The following is a 16205-nucleotide window of genomic DNA, read 5'->3' on the forward strand; positions in this document are numbered from 1 at the left end:
AGCTTTTCAACCTAGCCCTAGAAGACGTCTTCAAAACTACAAGTTGGTCAACCTATTCAGATTCGCTGACAACATTGAGCTTATAGCGATCTCATTCGATGTACTGAAAAGTATGATAGAGGAACTCGCAGGCAGCTCCCAATACGTGGGCCTAAAATGAATATGAGAAACACAGAAATAATGACAAACATAGATAACCCCAGACCTATAACTATAAATAGGAGTAAGATAGAAAAAGTCCAGGAATATATCTACCTAGGCCAATTCCTGAAACTTGACAAAGAGAACCAAAGTGCGTAAATTACTAAGAGAGCAAGACTAGCATGGGCGGAATTTGGAAAACTTAGTTACTTAGAAACTGCAAATTTCCCCCCAATACTTGAGGAGTAAAGTGTTCAACCAGTGCATCTTTCCTATCATGACATATTGATGTCAAACCTAACCAAGGCAAATATGAATAAACTAGCCACAACAGAAAGAGTAATGGCAACGTAGTCCAGAAATCCACTGCGCATCCGCTAGGAAAAATATTCTGATTCGGATTTTGTGCACAATCTTACTCAAAAAGGACCCTTTAACAAATTTGCTTGTTGCCAGGACCAAAAGTGAGTCAAAAATTTTTTAAACGTTTTTTTTTTGTTTTTTCCTAAAATTATTTTTTTTTGCATGGAACAAAGTTTTTTAGGTTTTTTGGATCATTCCAAACAGAAAATGTCTTTAGTGACTTTTCTCTAAAGTTGATAGTTTTTGACATATAAGCGATATGAAAATTGAAAAATTGCGAAATCGACCATTTTTAACTCTCAAAAATTATGTGAAAAACTGAAAATTTGAAACTTGCCAAGGTATATTCTTTAAACATCGATTGATGAAATACCGAAGAGTTTTTTGCAATACAATATTCAAAACTCCTTTGTTGTTTAATTGCTAATCAAGCGTGCGCGACACTATTTTACACCGTTGCTTTGGTTGCATGTGTATACAGTATGGTAAAAATCAAAGGAATAAATTCGTTATTTCGTAAACCGGCGACTTTATGGAAAAATCCCGAAACAGGTCGATTTTTATTTTGAAGTTATGATATTGTGGCATATATGGTATACTAGTGACGTCATCAGAATAGGGGTAGTGTGCTAGTAGATAAAAATCGACCAGTTTCGGGATTTTTCCCAAAGTCGCCGGTTTACGAAATATCGAATTTATTCCTTTCATTTGCACCATAGTGTATACACATGCAACGGTGGAAAATAGTGTCCCGCACGCTTGAGTAGCAATTAAAAAACAAAGGAGTTTTGAATATTGTATTGCAAAAAACTCTTCGGGATTTTATCAATCGATGTTTAAAGAATATCTACCTACCTTGGCAACATTCAAATTTTCAGTTTTTCACATAGTTATTGAGGGTTGAAGATGGACGATTTCGCAATTTTTCAATTTTGAATCGCTTATATGCCAAAAACTATCAACTTTAGAGAAAAGTCACTAAAGACTTTTTCTGTTTGGAATGATCCGAAAAACCTAAAAGAACTTTGTTCCATGCAAAAAAAATAATTTTAGGAAAAAAACAAAAAAAACGTTTAAAAAATTGTTGACCCACTTTTGGTCCTGACAAGATGCAAATTTGTTAAGAGGGGTCCATTTTGAGTAAGATTGTGCAAAAAATCCGAATCGGAATATTTTTCCTAGCGGATGCGCAGTGGCTTTCTGGACTAACGGCAATGTTAGGTATACGACTGTCAGATCAAAACAGAAACGACTGGGTAAGATCAAAAACAAAAGTCGAGGACATAACAACAAAAATTGCCGAACTTAAATGGAGCTTCACAGGCCAAACTGCTAGACAAAAACAGCAACGTTGGAATACAACTGGGGACCTTTCGAAAATAAACGACCGAGAGGAAGACCACAAATGAGATGGATTGATGATATTAAATGAGTAGCCGGAACAAATTGGAAATATGTTACTCAGCATAGGAGTTCGGAGGGGCCTATGCCCAGGACGATAGAAGGCTAAGAAAAAGAAGAAGAAGAGGTCGAAGTAACAGAAAAGTAGGTTCTAGCTGTAGAATTGATCTGGAGGAAACTCACTGACTACCAAAAATTGTCTGGTGACTTAACGGGCTTCAGCGAATTGAGTTGGAGCCAACCGGTGCCTTACGGAGAAGTGATCTAATAGACACTCCTTGACACGGTGATCCTTGCCAGTAGCATAGATGAATTACAACAGGCATGGAAAGGGTTAATTCAGTTAGTGATGAATACGGCCTGAACCTCAACTTCAAGAAGACAAAATGAAACAACCACTAATGAAAACAATGACAGCTCTCAAGAAATACGAATCAGCATCGAACAGGCCAGAAGCACATTTACAAGAATGTAGAGGATTCTCTGCTGTAGGGACTTAAACCTTGAGTTAAAAACACGACTACTGAAGTGCTATGTGCTATCCGTATTATACTACGGGATGAAAGCGTGGACACTGAAGAAATTTGACGTGAGGAGACTGGAGGCATTCGAGATGTGAATGTGCCGAAGAGTAAGATCTCATAGATAGAATAACCAGCGTAGAGGTAATGAGACGTATGCATAAGGAAAGAGAAGTAATTGTAACAATTAAGAGAAGAAAACTAAAATATATGGTATATGTGATGAGAAAAGATAAATATCTAATACTCCAGGTCATTATACAACAAAAAATCCAGGGAGCAAGATCCATAGAAAGGAGACGTAACACATGGCTGAAGAGCCTTAAGCGGTCTCAAAAGTAAAAATCGCTCTGATGATTGTCAATCTTCGAAGCAGAGACAGCACCTAGAGAAGAGAAGACTGAGCCAGTGGGCCGAGACGAATTGAGTCAGAGCCAGCTGCGGTGCGATTCAGAGTTGATGAATCGCTCGCGACGAATGTAATCGTGTATTGAACGATTGATTCCAACTTCTTGTCGATATAATATATATATATAGTATTATTTAGTATAATGTAGTTAGTATATTACACTAACATTTTCACCGTATTTTAATATCAGTAAATACAATTTTGTTTTTTTACAGATAACTGCCAAGGGGACTTCCTTTGAACCAGAACTAAGAATAGAATATTATTTTATTATTTTGTTACTTTTAAAAAAATATGTTTTTATTCTAATTAAGCCCGCGTTTTACTGAGTCTGTTGTCCGAAACAATTACCCATTACAGGTAACAGAGAAGGTGTATTTTTGAAATTATAAAATAATGAATAATTCTCTTCTGTGTGGGTAATTTCCGACATTTGACGTTATTTGAACCTGTTTGTTGCATAAAGGTTGATTTTTTACAAAACGCGTGGAAAACAGCATGTTCGAATCTCTTTATAGTTGTTTCTGCAAACAGGGAGTAATTTAAACAGCGTACATGTGTGTCATCGACTCCAGTTAGGGTTGCAAGCAACATGATACTTCACGGGACAACAAGTAAACAAGATCAAAGAATTGTGCATGTGTTCCGCTGTTGAGAACAGGTTGTAGTTATAGTTTGTCGCATTTAGTCTATAATATTGCAGTTGTTTTGGAACACGTTCCATACTGGGATTATGGAGGATTTACATAATATTCCGTGTTGGCTCTAGTTTTATGTCGAGCTATAAAAAGAAACTTTTATAGAGGGCCAACTTCGGGATTAAAAATTCTAATTTATATAATTATGTTACCTTTACGATAAAAAAAATATTTTACTAAGGGTGAAAAAATTTATGTTCATAAAAATAGACAAAAGAAACGGAAGTTAATTTCAAAATGTTCTCCGATCAGGTATATTATACGATGAACTATTAGAAATCTTTGTGTAGAAAAATACTGTAAACTTAAACTCAGAAAATCAAATTAAAAAGTGTAGTTAGATAAGGAGAAAACTATTCAATGCCTTAATGCAGCATGCAATCCAGATGTTAGAATGGAAAACAGAGAGGGATGAATGTCGATGGCAAAAGGCTGAACCACCTACGATTTGCAGATGACATAGTTCTAATAACCGACGACTTAAAAGAAGCCCATGAAATGCTGCAAGAACTAGGGGACAGTTGGACAAAACCGGGTAGGTTGATAAAACCGGGTACCCCTTAATTCTTCTAACTGTCTGCTGCTATCTATTAGACAATGTTAAAATTAGTGTTCCTTTACCACCAACAGTCATGTTTATTCATTTCTACCTCATTTGAGTAATCTGTGCCGGAGCAGTAAGACCTCACCTGTTTTAAGGTAAGTTGATAGCTGTTTTCTCCTGTGATGAATAACTAATGGCCATTTCAAAATTTAATACATGTAACCTAGGATATTACCTTTAATTTAGCCAAAAATTTTGAATATTATGTCATAAGTTAAAAATTTAAATAACATTTAATGTCTTGTTTGCGAGTTTGACAAAACCGGGTAGTCCGAAAATCGACAAAACCGAGTACCCGATTTTATCAGACCTCTTGTTACTTCCAGTTTCTGCAGTGGTTTTTTTGCTTTTAGTTAACTACAACGTGTGGTTTCTTCTGTTGAAGAAGATAGTAAGAAAGCTAGTAGGAAAAATTAAAAAAATCTCCAGTCGTAAAAAAATTAAAACTAAATGAACTGGACAAAAAAAGATTAAACGTGGTAAAAAGGGCTGCACCAAAAACAAAATTTTGGAGAGTTTTGAGGAAGAAAATAATAATGACGATGCGTGTCTATATTACAATTAACTATTTTCAAATTATAATGCGAAGGAAGGCTGGATAAAATGTATGTCTTGCACCAAATGGGCTTATGACGTCTGTAGTGCAGACAAGCGAAGTCGTGGAAGACCGCCTACCTACCAGATGGACCGACGACATTAAAAGAATAGCGACAAACTGGATTGCAGCTACGCAGGACAGAGAAGCGGTGAGACATCTCCAGGAGATGTCTTCACCCTTCTGTGTATTAGTACGAAATTTGTCTGTGTGGTGTACACAGCGGCGGATCCAAGGGAGGTGTGACCCCCTGTGGTATATTATGAACCCTCTGTATAAATCATAATTTAAATATGATGTTATTAACCTTTAGGGTATTGAACATACATAAAAACAATAGCTTATAGTTTGTATCACATGTTTATTACGAGTGAACTTGAACTATATTTGTTATGGTGCAGATAGGTATAAAAACACGCTGAGCAATCAGTATGGATATAGATATACAAATAATTATTAGAAGTTAGTATGTAGTAAGGCGCTATGAATCATTAATGTTATTGTTTAGATATTGGATACCAGTGAATAAAATATAAAGTATAGTAAGACGTGTTTAGTCCTTTTTAATTAATTGGGACCAGAAGGCATAACATCACACTATTTAATACACCCCCCTCCCGTCAGATGAGAACAAAAAATATCAATTCAATAATCCTAAATAAAGAAAAACCGAGAGCCGTCAAACAAAGAACCGTTCAAAAAATCCCCCTTATCCTAGGGGTGGTAAGACTAATTGACCTTGAATCAGAGAAAAGTAATTAAATCACCCTCAAGATGACCCTCCCCAAAAAAATTTCTGGATCCGCCACTGGATGTACAACATTTTTAAAGAGTTTTCACTCCTATATTTTGCTGACTCAAACATGTAAAACTTGTTAACAGCACTGATGATGAACTCTTTAGTTCTAAAACGTTCTGTAATGTAGCCCTAAATGGATTTTTTAAATTAAATGTATCTTTTATAGAGGATTTTAACTAACTTTTTTGTAACTAAGGGTATATAGCCGACTACGAGGAATTCTCTTTCCTTGTGGATTTTTTAATATGACTATATTATGTATACTTGATATAAGACATAATAATATACTTAAATATTTTTTTGTTACGCTTGTGAATTTGTCCTAAAAACAACAATTTCAGCCCAGGCCTCTGGGGGATTAATTTCTTGGCACTTCTTTGCTACACCCTTTTTCGTGCCCTTCACGTACGATCGGGTTTCATCTATAATATCAATATTTACAGACAGTTACGGGTTTTCTTTGGTATAACATCAATCTACGTTATTAATAATCCACCGTTAGGTTGGAAAACAAGTAATTTCGTGATAGAAGTTTTCTTTTCATTTTATTTGTAAAAGCACTCCACAGACGGAAAGTTATTGAAAGAAATAAAAGTGGTATTTTTATTCCACCTAAATCAAAGGTTAACTCAAAAGATTGGGTAGTCATTATGAAAATACCAACGTACAATTTATGCTTTCAAATTATTTGTGCTTTCAAAAGTGCTTTTACTAAAATATAACAAAAGTATATTCCAATAATATTGTAACCATATTGAAAGCAATCAGATGGTGTCTTAACGCCAATTAGTTTGAATCAGGATGGGCTATTTTTTTTTATGTAACTTGAATTTAATTACTTCGAATGTCTTTGCTGTTGTAACAATTGGAATGCTTACTCAGAAGAAGGGTAGAAATAGGGGAACAAACTAAACAAATTAGATTACTTAGAAAGGGGGTCGATATGGACTTGAGAGAAGAGCAAGCAAACAATCGTGCCAATGCGAACGCCTCTCAGTGTTTTAGCTATGTCGTGAATCGTTTTCTAGGGGATAAAGGAATGAGATAACTAACTACGAAAGCAAATATACTTACAGATGTCCTACAGATGACTACCTTGGATAGTCCTTTTGATTCAACCTCCTAAGTGAATCTGAGAATAGAGGATTTTGTAAGCGGCGTCCAATTTCAAATAGGTTAGGATCTTTCTGTTTATCTTCAGTAAGGGCATTGCTGTAAATATCCACATATTTGTTTTCTGCAGTTAGCGCTCTCGATTTCTAGCCTACCCAAACGTATCTACGGCCAGCTCTTCTCCAACAACGCGTGAAACCGTACGCATTGGAGCAATTGTTTGCTTGCTTTTCTTTTTAAGTCCCACATCAACCCCCCTATCTGATTGTTTCAATTTGCTGTCCAGCCCCTTCTGAGTAAGTATTACAATTGTTACACTGTTTACGTTATTTTTTGGGATCAGAATAATTATAAAAATATCATGCAGGGAAAGGTTTTAGGTTGCTAGTCCAACCATCTTTGGATGAGCTGTAAACAGAATACAAAAACCATCATGATTGCCAACCTTTGAAAGAGGACAGTACCCTAAGGTGATATAAATATATTATGATGGAAATCTATGCAATAAATTCATTATTTCAGAAACAGAACACTTAAAAAAATCTTAAACCACGTCAGTTTAAATTATCGAATGATTATCAATTGCTATATTTATATTTGTAGGACGCTATTTCATGGGTGTTGAGGTCACGGGACACCTCGTTTGAAAGGTCTCCTAATCGACCTTGCAACGACTCAATAATTTTAATATTTATTTCTACAGGGTTAACCGAAACTTCTTCTTCTTCTTCTAAAAGTGCCTATCTTCTGGAGATGTTGGCGACCACATTGACCCATCTTATTCTATTTACGGCAGCTCGAAATAGATCAGTTGACGTTAGACCAGTCCACTTTCTAAGATTGGCCAGCCAGGATATACGTCTACGTCCAGGGCCTCTCCTGCCCTCAATCTTGCCTTGTAGAATCAACTGTAGCAGTCGGTATTTTTCATTACGCATAATGTGGCCGAAGTAAGCCAATTTTCTGTTCTTTACGGTGTTAATTATTTCTTTGTCTTTTCTTAGCCTCTGGAGAATAGTTATATTAGTTGTGTGGTGTATATATGAGACCCTCAACATACGTCGGTAGCACCACATTTCAAACGCCTCTAACCGTTTTATGGTATCTTCTGTCAGGCTCCAGCTTTCAACTCCATATAGGAGGACACTAAAGATGTAACATCTAAGAATTCTTATGCGTATATTGATACTTAAAGACAAGTTGCACAGAATCTTTCTAAGACTGTTAAAAGAGCTTCTGGCTTTTTCAATACGAGTTTTTATTTCGTATGAACCCAAGTATCCTTAATGTTGCAGCCCAGATAGCATATTTTCTGTACTCTCTGTAGGGGTGTATTGTTTACTGTAATTTGGACGTTTATGTTGGTGTTTTTACTAATGATCATTATTTTTGTCTCCTTACAGTTTAATTTTAGGCCGTATTTGTTACATGCTTCTACAACATTATCCATGATCCTTTGGAGCCCCTGCGCACTATCTGCCAGCAATACTGTATCGTCTGCATATCTAATATTTTTTATAAATTGTCCATTTATTGCAATACCATCTTCTGATTCGTCCAAGGCCTCTCTAAAGATGTTTTCAGAGTATATGTTAAATAATGCTGGTGGCAGTAAGCAACCCTGTCTGACTCCTTTTTCGACTGTGAAGATTTCGGACAGTTCATTTTCAAATTGAACTGTTGCTTTTTGTTGAAGATATATGTTTGAGACGAGTCTTATATCCTTACCATCGAGTCCTGGTGTTTTTAGGATATCGATTAGTTTTCCATGTGGGACTTTAGACTTTATCAAATGCCTTCTTGAAATCTATGAAATATGCATACACATCGCAGTTGACATCCCTGGCTCTCTGTATTAGAACTTGCAAGCTGAAAAGTGCTTCCCTCGTTCCTAGTCCTGCTCTGAATCCAAATTGAACTTCACTCAGCTGTTCTTCTAATTTGGTGTATATGCGCGAGTGAATGATACTAAGGAGTACTTTAAGTACATGGCTCATCGAACTAATTAATCTATGTTCTTCACATTTTCTAGCGTTGGCTTTTTTGGGAAGTGGAATGAATATTGATAGTAGCCAGTCTTTTGGTAAGTAACCAGTCTCGTATATGTTGTTGAATAACTTCGTAAGAGCTGTAATTTGGTGTGCCTCTAATAGCTTTAAAATTTCACCATGCACCTCATCAGGTCCTGGTGATTTCCCATCTTTAATCCGCTTAATGGCCATAGTTACTTCTTCGTTTGTTATTTCTGGGCCGTAGGGATTGTCTATTTCATACGGTTCATTTCATACATTTCATAATCCTTGCAAATATTCTTTCCATCTTCTTAATTTATCTTCAATTTTAGTCAAAATCTGACCTTCTACGTCTACGACTATGCCTGTATTGCGTTGTCTTCTGATGTTCTGTACTTCTTTAATCTTTTTGTTCATATGGAAATCGTCATGTTTGCGTTGTAGTGTTTCAATTTCTGTACATTTCTCCATCAGCCATGCTTTTTTGTCCCTTTTATTTCCCTTAGTATACTCTTATGCAACGTTTTGTATTCATTGTCATTTCTACCTTTTAATTTCCTTCGCTCTTCCATCATCTGCAATATTTTATCTGTCATCCATTCTTGCTTCTTTCTCTTTTAGATTTAAGATATTTATGCGAAAGTGTGTTAACAGATGTCTTCATTTAGTTACATTGTTCTTCTATGCCACTAGGAGCGTCTTCAACTATTTTCGCAAAATTCTTATTAATCTCTGTTTTTACTTTTTCCTGGATGTTATTTTCTTTCAGTAGTTTTATATCTATCTTGGGTCTTATTTTCTTATGAATTATTTTTAGTCGTATGTTGATATTTGCAACTAACAGATTATGATCTGAGGAGACATCGGTGCCTGGATATGTTTTTGTTGAGGTGACAGAATTTCTAAACCTTTTGCTTATGTTGATAAAATCAATTTGGTTTCTTATGATTTTCCCTGGGGTATCACCGGGTGCTTTCCATGTATAAAGCCTTCTTGGATGTAATTTAAAAAATGTGTTCATTACAACCATATCCGTCTCTTGGCAGAATTGTATCAGCCTTTCTTCTCTTTCGTTTCTTGTGCCAAGACAATATGACTCGAAACTATTGGTTTTATTTATTTATTAATCCAATGGCACTTGACACATTTACATTTATATTATGTTTTGTATAAACAGCTGGTTTATGAATACAATTATTCTTCTTGATGTACCTATCCCTGGCAGTCTTTATCTTATCTGTAGAAGCACGGTAAAGCTACACAGATATTGTGTTGAACCAGGTTCTGAGGTTCTTTTACCAGGATGTTTTTCTTAGCTTTCCAAATATTTTCCTTGCCGGATGGCATATCCGGAATCATTTCCCATAATATGTCCCAAGTTTTGTAACTTCCGAGATTTGATAGTGGTCGTTATCTCTCGGTTCTCTTTCATTCTTCTGAGGATCTCCTTATTTGTCACTCGATCAGTCCACGTGAAGTTAATTATTCTTCGATATAACCACATCTCAATGCATATAATCTTTTGCATATATCTTTAAAGTTCACGATTCAACACTAGTAAAAATAACAGAAAAGACGTAGCATCACAACATTATTCTTTTTATACCAAAAAAGTGGTTCTTTTCTCCTATCTCCGATATCCTTAAATATTTAGTAAAATAGAATAAAATTACAAGAAATGTTGAAACTGACAATTGGAAGCTATGATGCAATGCGAAAGGCGGGCAGTAAATTATTTCCTCACGTTTTCGCTAACTTCAAGAGATCTTTGAACAATTTCTGTTCTGATGCGCCCCTTCAACTCTTCTACAGCTCACGGAGCGTACCATGGCCAATGACGAACGCTGTCGTCGGTCCTACACCTAATATTTAAGCAGACAGGATTTCTCTTATCGGCCATGGTTCGCTACGGGAGCTGTACATTATTCTGTATACTTTGACACGCTTTTTTCTTCAAATATCCCCATAAAGCAATCTAACGTATTCAAATCTACAGACTTTAGGGGCCATTTGATAGATTTACTTCTACCTATCCACCTACTTGAGAAAACGTTACTTAAAAATTTCGTACCTCAACGTCGTAATGGGGGCGGCAGCCCCATTCTGTTGGAATCACAAATCATTTCTATTTGAAAATAACTGATTCAGCTGTGTCATTTGAGAACCCTGAAGAAATTCTAGATTACAGGGGACAATTATGTTTTCCTCAAGAGCATATGGGACTATAGTATGATTATTTTTAGTGCCGGCACAAAACATTTTCCTTCACAAGATATTGTGTCCCATATTCTTCATCCAATATGGATTTTAAATTGCCCAATATCGATATGAACGTCATAAAATAATGAAGAGGTATATTATTCAGGATTTTTTCTTCTCCTAGTTATTTCTCCTATTGGAGGTTGGCTATCATCACAGCTACACGTATCTTATTGGCTGCTGCTCTAAAAAGATCTACTGAGCTGCAACTGTGTCACTCTCTTAGGTTTCTCAGCCAGGAAATTCTTCATCTTACTATGGATCTTTTACCCTTACTTTTACCCTGCATGAGCCCTCATATTTAGTGCTTCTGGTAATGTGGAGTAAATATTCCAGCTTTCTTGTTTCGATGTTCTTCATGACTTCGCAATCCTTTGTTAGACTTCTTAACGCGTTGAATTCAGGTTATTTTCAAAATCCTTCTATAGCATTACATCTCAAGTGCTTCCAACTTCTTTATATTTTCTACTTTTAGTATCCGGCTTTCAGTTCAGGCCATTATTCATTTTAAACTTTATTAATTTAAGATTTATGCTCCAGAAAATAGTTGAAATTTGACGATTATTACCCCTATAATAAAAATGTATGGTAAAAGTTAGAACTATCTTGTTTTATATACTCGCTATACCTTTTAACAAAAATACTTTAAAAACACTAAATTGACAGGACTATAACTATGATCGAATACGTGTTGTTTTTGTTATTATATACGGAATACACCAACCATTCTTTTTACCTATTTTCTTTGGACGGCTAAAAACGGCATATCCCATCCACTACGAAAGCTTATAAAGTTGAAATGCTTTCTAAGATATGACAGGCAATATTGGAACAGCTTAACTGTAGGGACCATATGCTCCTTTTCTCGTAAAGATAAAGCCTGCAAAAGCCAGGAGGGCATAATCCTTTTCGATAAATACTTGTAAACAGAACTAAACTAGAGTTAGCGTTACGATAATGTGGTGTATCGGCAACTAAAAGTGCTTTTAGAACACATTTTACGTGAAAAATATACTTGGATTTGGCAAATATTGTGACAGTAATAGTTTTGTTTTTTTTTTTAAGTTGTACTACTTTTGACGCGATCGGAAAAAATTATGAGAGTGAATTTTTATAAAAACGACAGTAGTTGTTAAATATTTCAAGTTGCGTATGTATCAATGCAAATAAAGTGTGAAAAAAATATACTGGTGTTTTTACTAAATATATTTATTATAATTTTTGTGTCTTCCGATAGTTATTACAATATAATGAAAAGAAGATTAAACAGAAATCTTAATATTTTTTTTTCGTTTGTGCATTTATAACAAAATAAAACTTACATATTTTTCCTGTACACTTTTTTTTTAGAAACACTTACCACACGTCTACATTTTAACGTTTAAAATACAAATATTCTCATTTGAAAGCACGTTTACGTGGTTACCTTAAGAATAGTCATAGTTGGGACCGCATCAGGGAGGCTTGGGGGATAGTAATCGCCCCAATACCCGTAGGAACCCCTCGTAATGTTCGAATGTCTTTTTAAGAGACGGTGGCGGCTTCCTCATGTACGTGCAACTTGCCCGCAATACTGACTACTCCTCCTCCGGACCGGTTACACCATTCACCAACTCGCCTCCCCTTACGAAGGCTACCGTTGGTGGCAGGAACTGGAGTACAAGGCTACGCCTTGGATTATCTTTCCAAGAGGAACTAGACTCGATGTGTAGATGATCTTCCGGTCTAGAAGTCCGGTAAAATCCCAAGAACATACCGGACCTTCTGCCCTACTAAGGAATCTGTGTCAACAAAAATGACTAACAAGAATTCCCCCCAGGTTGTGAAGTCTGGGGTCCCCCTCGATGCAGAGTCTCAACAATACCCTATTTGGGAGACTAGGTAGTATGAAGAGATTCTCCGCATCGAAGAGAAGAAACTATCCTATCTAGTAAGAACCAATACCACTGCGAGTCCATTTCCAGATTAGGGGGACACGAGAGCCTTCCTCGTGGGACTGTCCCCTCCCCGCAGTACCTGTGTCGCTATAACGAAGTCCTGTCCTCCCCGAAGGTCGGTCAAGTCAACGCTGGTGAGGAATAGTAGCCCACCAAGCCCGTGTGACAGGTCACTGTCAAGGAACCTCCTCCGTTACCACTCTCTCCATACCGCAAGGCTCTTCGGTCCACGCGGCTTGAGCCAGTCTTTATGAACTGTCTAACTTACAGAAGGTTATACAGAATCGAGAGTAGAGTGGCCCCCATTAAGCTCAACATCAACTGTTGAATGATATTTACACTGCTGTATAATAAAATACTGCACCAAATAAAATAAACTTTATTTTTTTAAGAAAACTATAAGCGCATACATAATATTAAAAAATTGTGGAGGTTCTAAAAAAATCCCTTATAGCCTGAATTAAAAAAAAACTTGAGTATTTTTAACTCAAAAATAGTAAAATAGTGCTTTCCACTTGAAGGTAGGACAACTGGAGGAACTTGATTCCATACTAATCGCGAAAGATTACACTGGACTGCTTTTAACTATACAAACACTGACATGCTCCTTAATAAATTTAACTGCTTATAGGAAAACATTTTTGTAAAGTGGAACCGCTTATTAGAATATATTTTTCAAGTAACCAAAAAGTGTTTATTTACAATTTCCCACGAATTTAAATGATTTCTGGTTAATAGAACCTGTCGACAATAAACACTTTATTACTAAATAAAATAAAAATTCCATTTTTAATCAGTTGCAATGCGAAGACAAAACAATCTTATTTTTCACTTAAAATACGGAGCGCAGTCCAAACCTCTGAATCGACGATTTTCGACCCTTGTTGGAGTCTCATCGGAGAGAACGTAGCTTCTCCATACTTTAAGAGATCAACACCGAGAATTCATCCCCCACACCGCAACTGACGTGAATGGAGACTAGGTGACTAGCGTAATCTGGCAATTGAAAGATGAAGTATAATATTTACCGATCATAAAGTAGGTACTTTTTCATTTGTGTAAATATTATTATTGCTCACCCACCACCCACGTCGTTGTCTGTTTAGATTTTTAGAAACAGTTAATTTAGAAGTCATAACATAACCGCTTGTATATAATAACCGCTTTATAATAAGTATTATATGAAGTTTTCTGGAGGGTAAAACCAATGTCAATTTTTTAATTATTATATTTTAAAGCAACAAGTGACTAATATTTTAGGTAACAAAAAAATTAGTCTCAGATTACCGATTATTTTTCCAGAAAAAAAGTAAGTCTGTTGTATGTATGTTAATAAGAAAATATGTATACCTATATCTACATATTATTGCATACTTTTCATACTTATTTGGGTATGTATGCACAGTATGTAGTTTGGTGTTTTAATAAAATAAGCAATAGTTATCCTGGGATTAAATAAAGAATTTAAGTACCTGGGAGCGATCATAACATCTGAAAATAAATATGAAAAGGACATGGCAGCCAGGATCATCGCAGGAAACAGGGCATATTATTCATTAATGATCCTACTTATATCAAAAATACTCTCAATACCAGCAAAAATAAGAGTATATAAGAAAATAATTCGTCCCACAATAACGTATGAAAGCGAAATATGGACTCTGAACCATCGGGAAACGACAAAATTACTGGTACTAGAAAGAAAGATACTGCCGGCTATCTATGTGCCTTGCAGAGAAGAAATTACAGGAGAATGGAGAAGAAGACACATTGATGAACTCCAGACAATATATGGAGATGAAAACATAGTACGCTACATTAAAGCAAACCGAATACGATGGGCGGGCCACGTGCTAAGATCGAGTGACGAAAGACTTATGAACGCCACATTCTAGGAAAGGCCCGATGGAAAAAGGTCAGTTGGTCGCCCAAAAAAGAGATGGAAGGACGTAGTAGCCAGTGACCTACACAAAATGGGAGTACAGCAATGGGAAATAACTGCTCAGGACCGACAACAATGGAGGGAAATAGTAAACGCGGCCAAGACTCACATAGAGTTGTAGAGCCAAATGATGATGATGAATAGTTATACTAGGTACTGTATTATTGACATGAAAAGAAATAAAACCATATACATATGTACATCACGTATGCATGTACATGTACATACATACTATGTAAAATACTATGTACATTTTACATGTACATACATAGTATGTACATGTACAAAGTGGGTTGTACTATTATGACGTATATTCAGTACATTTATTTCTACTAGCCACCACTGATCGGTTATTAGAATATCCCGGTTATAGGAATATTTTTGCTTGGCACGAAGGCTATTCCAATAAGCGGGTTCGACTGTACTGCAAAAAATCTTTACTTCAACGTAGCTCAACGACTAAACCATACTAAAACTGCAGCAGTTGGGAGCAGTTACAACAATTACAAACCACTTGAAGGTACACAGATGGTGTTCTAGAAATCTTTTATAAAACACGTTTTAAGACAAAATATATTTTCGGCAAGGCATGACATTACCACTTGTAGTAGTTAAGGGTTAAGTTGTTTTATAATAGGTTAGTTACTTATTTCAAACCCTAAATTTTTGAAAACAGTAGTCCGCAGTACATCGTCCCATTTGGAAGATGATTACAAACGTCTTAAAATGAACACTTTCTGAAAAATTTCATAGTGCAGGTTGGACGCGTTTCCGCGTCCCGCGTTATTAACATATTTACGTTGTCGGACTAACGAAACGCGGCTGTAAATTTGTCGGACAAGAGATCAACAATATTTATTAACTAAATATGAATGCTTTCAATTGAAAATTAAGAGTTTTGTAATAACAAAACTTAATCGCGCTAAGCTACGTGCGGAAACGCGTCCAACCTGAACTATGAAATTTTTCAGAAAGTGGTGGACTCGCTCAAACGAAGCAGTTAAAACCATTATTAGGACTTTTTTAATCATCTTCTAAAAAGGACCATGTACTGCGAACTATAATATTTTCAACTTATTATCTTTCATTAATTTGTGTTTTCTATGTCATTTTTTTTAAATTAGCTTCCAATTAGAGTGTAATGTACAATCTTGGTTAAATTTCACCACAATTATATGAACAAAGGTGAGAGGAATTCGTCAAAAGAGCTGATACAGGCATACAGCGTTCAAGTTTTCGCAATTTCGAAATTAATTCGAAGCGAAATTAAATAGTGCATTCCCAAAAGTTCTCCAACACGCTCTACATTTCACAATCAATCTAATACTAGAGAAAGAGTTGTTTCCAGAGATTATTCTCAGGAGACAATACCCATTTCTGTCTCGATTATACGTTCCTACATGAATCCCCA

Source organism: Diabrotica virgifera, chromosome 6 (assembly GCF_917563875.1).
Source record: "Diabrotica virgifera virgifera chromosome 6, PGI_DIABVI_V3a".
In the NCBI taxonomy this organism is placed as follows: Eukaryota; Metazoa; Arthropoda; class Insecta; order Coleoptera; family Chrysomelidae; genus Diabrotica; species Diabrotica virgifera.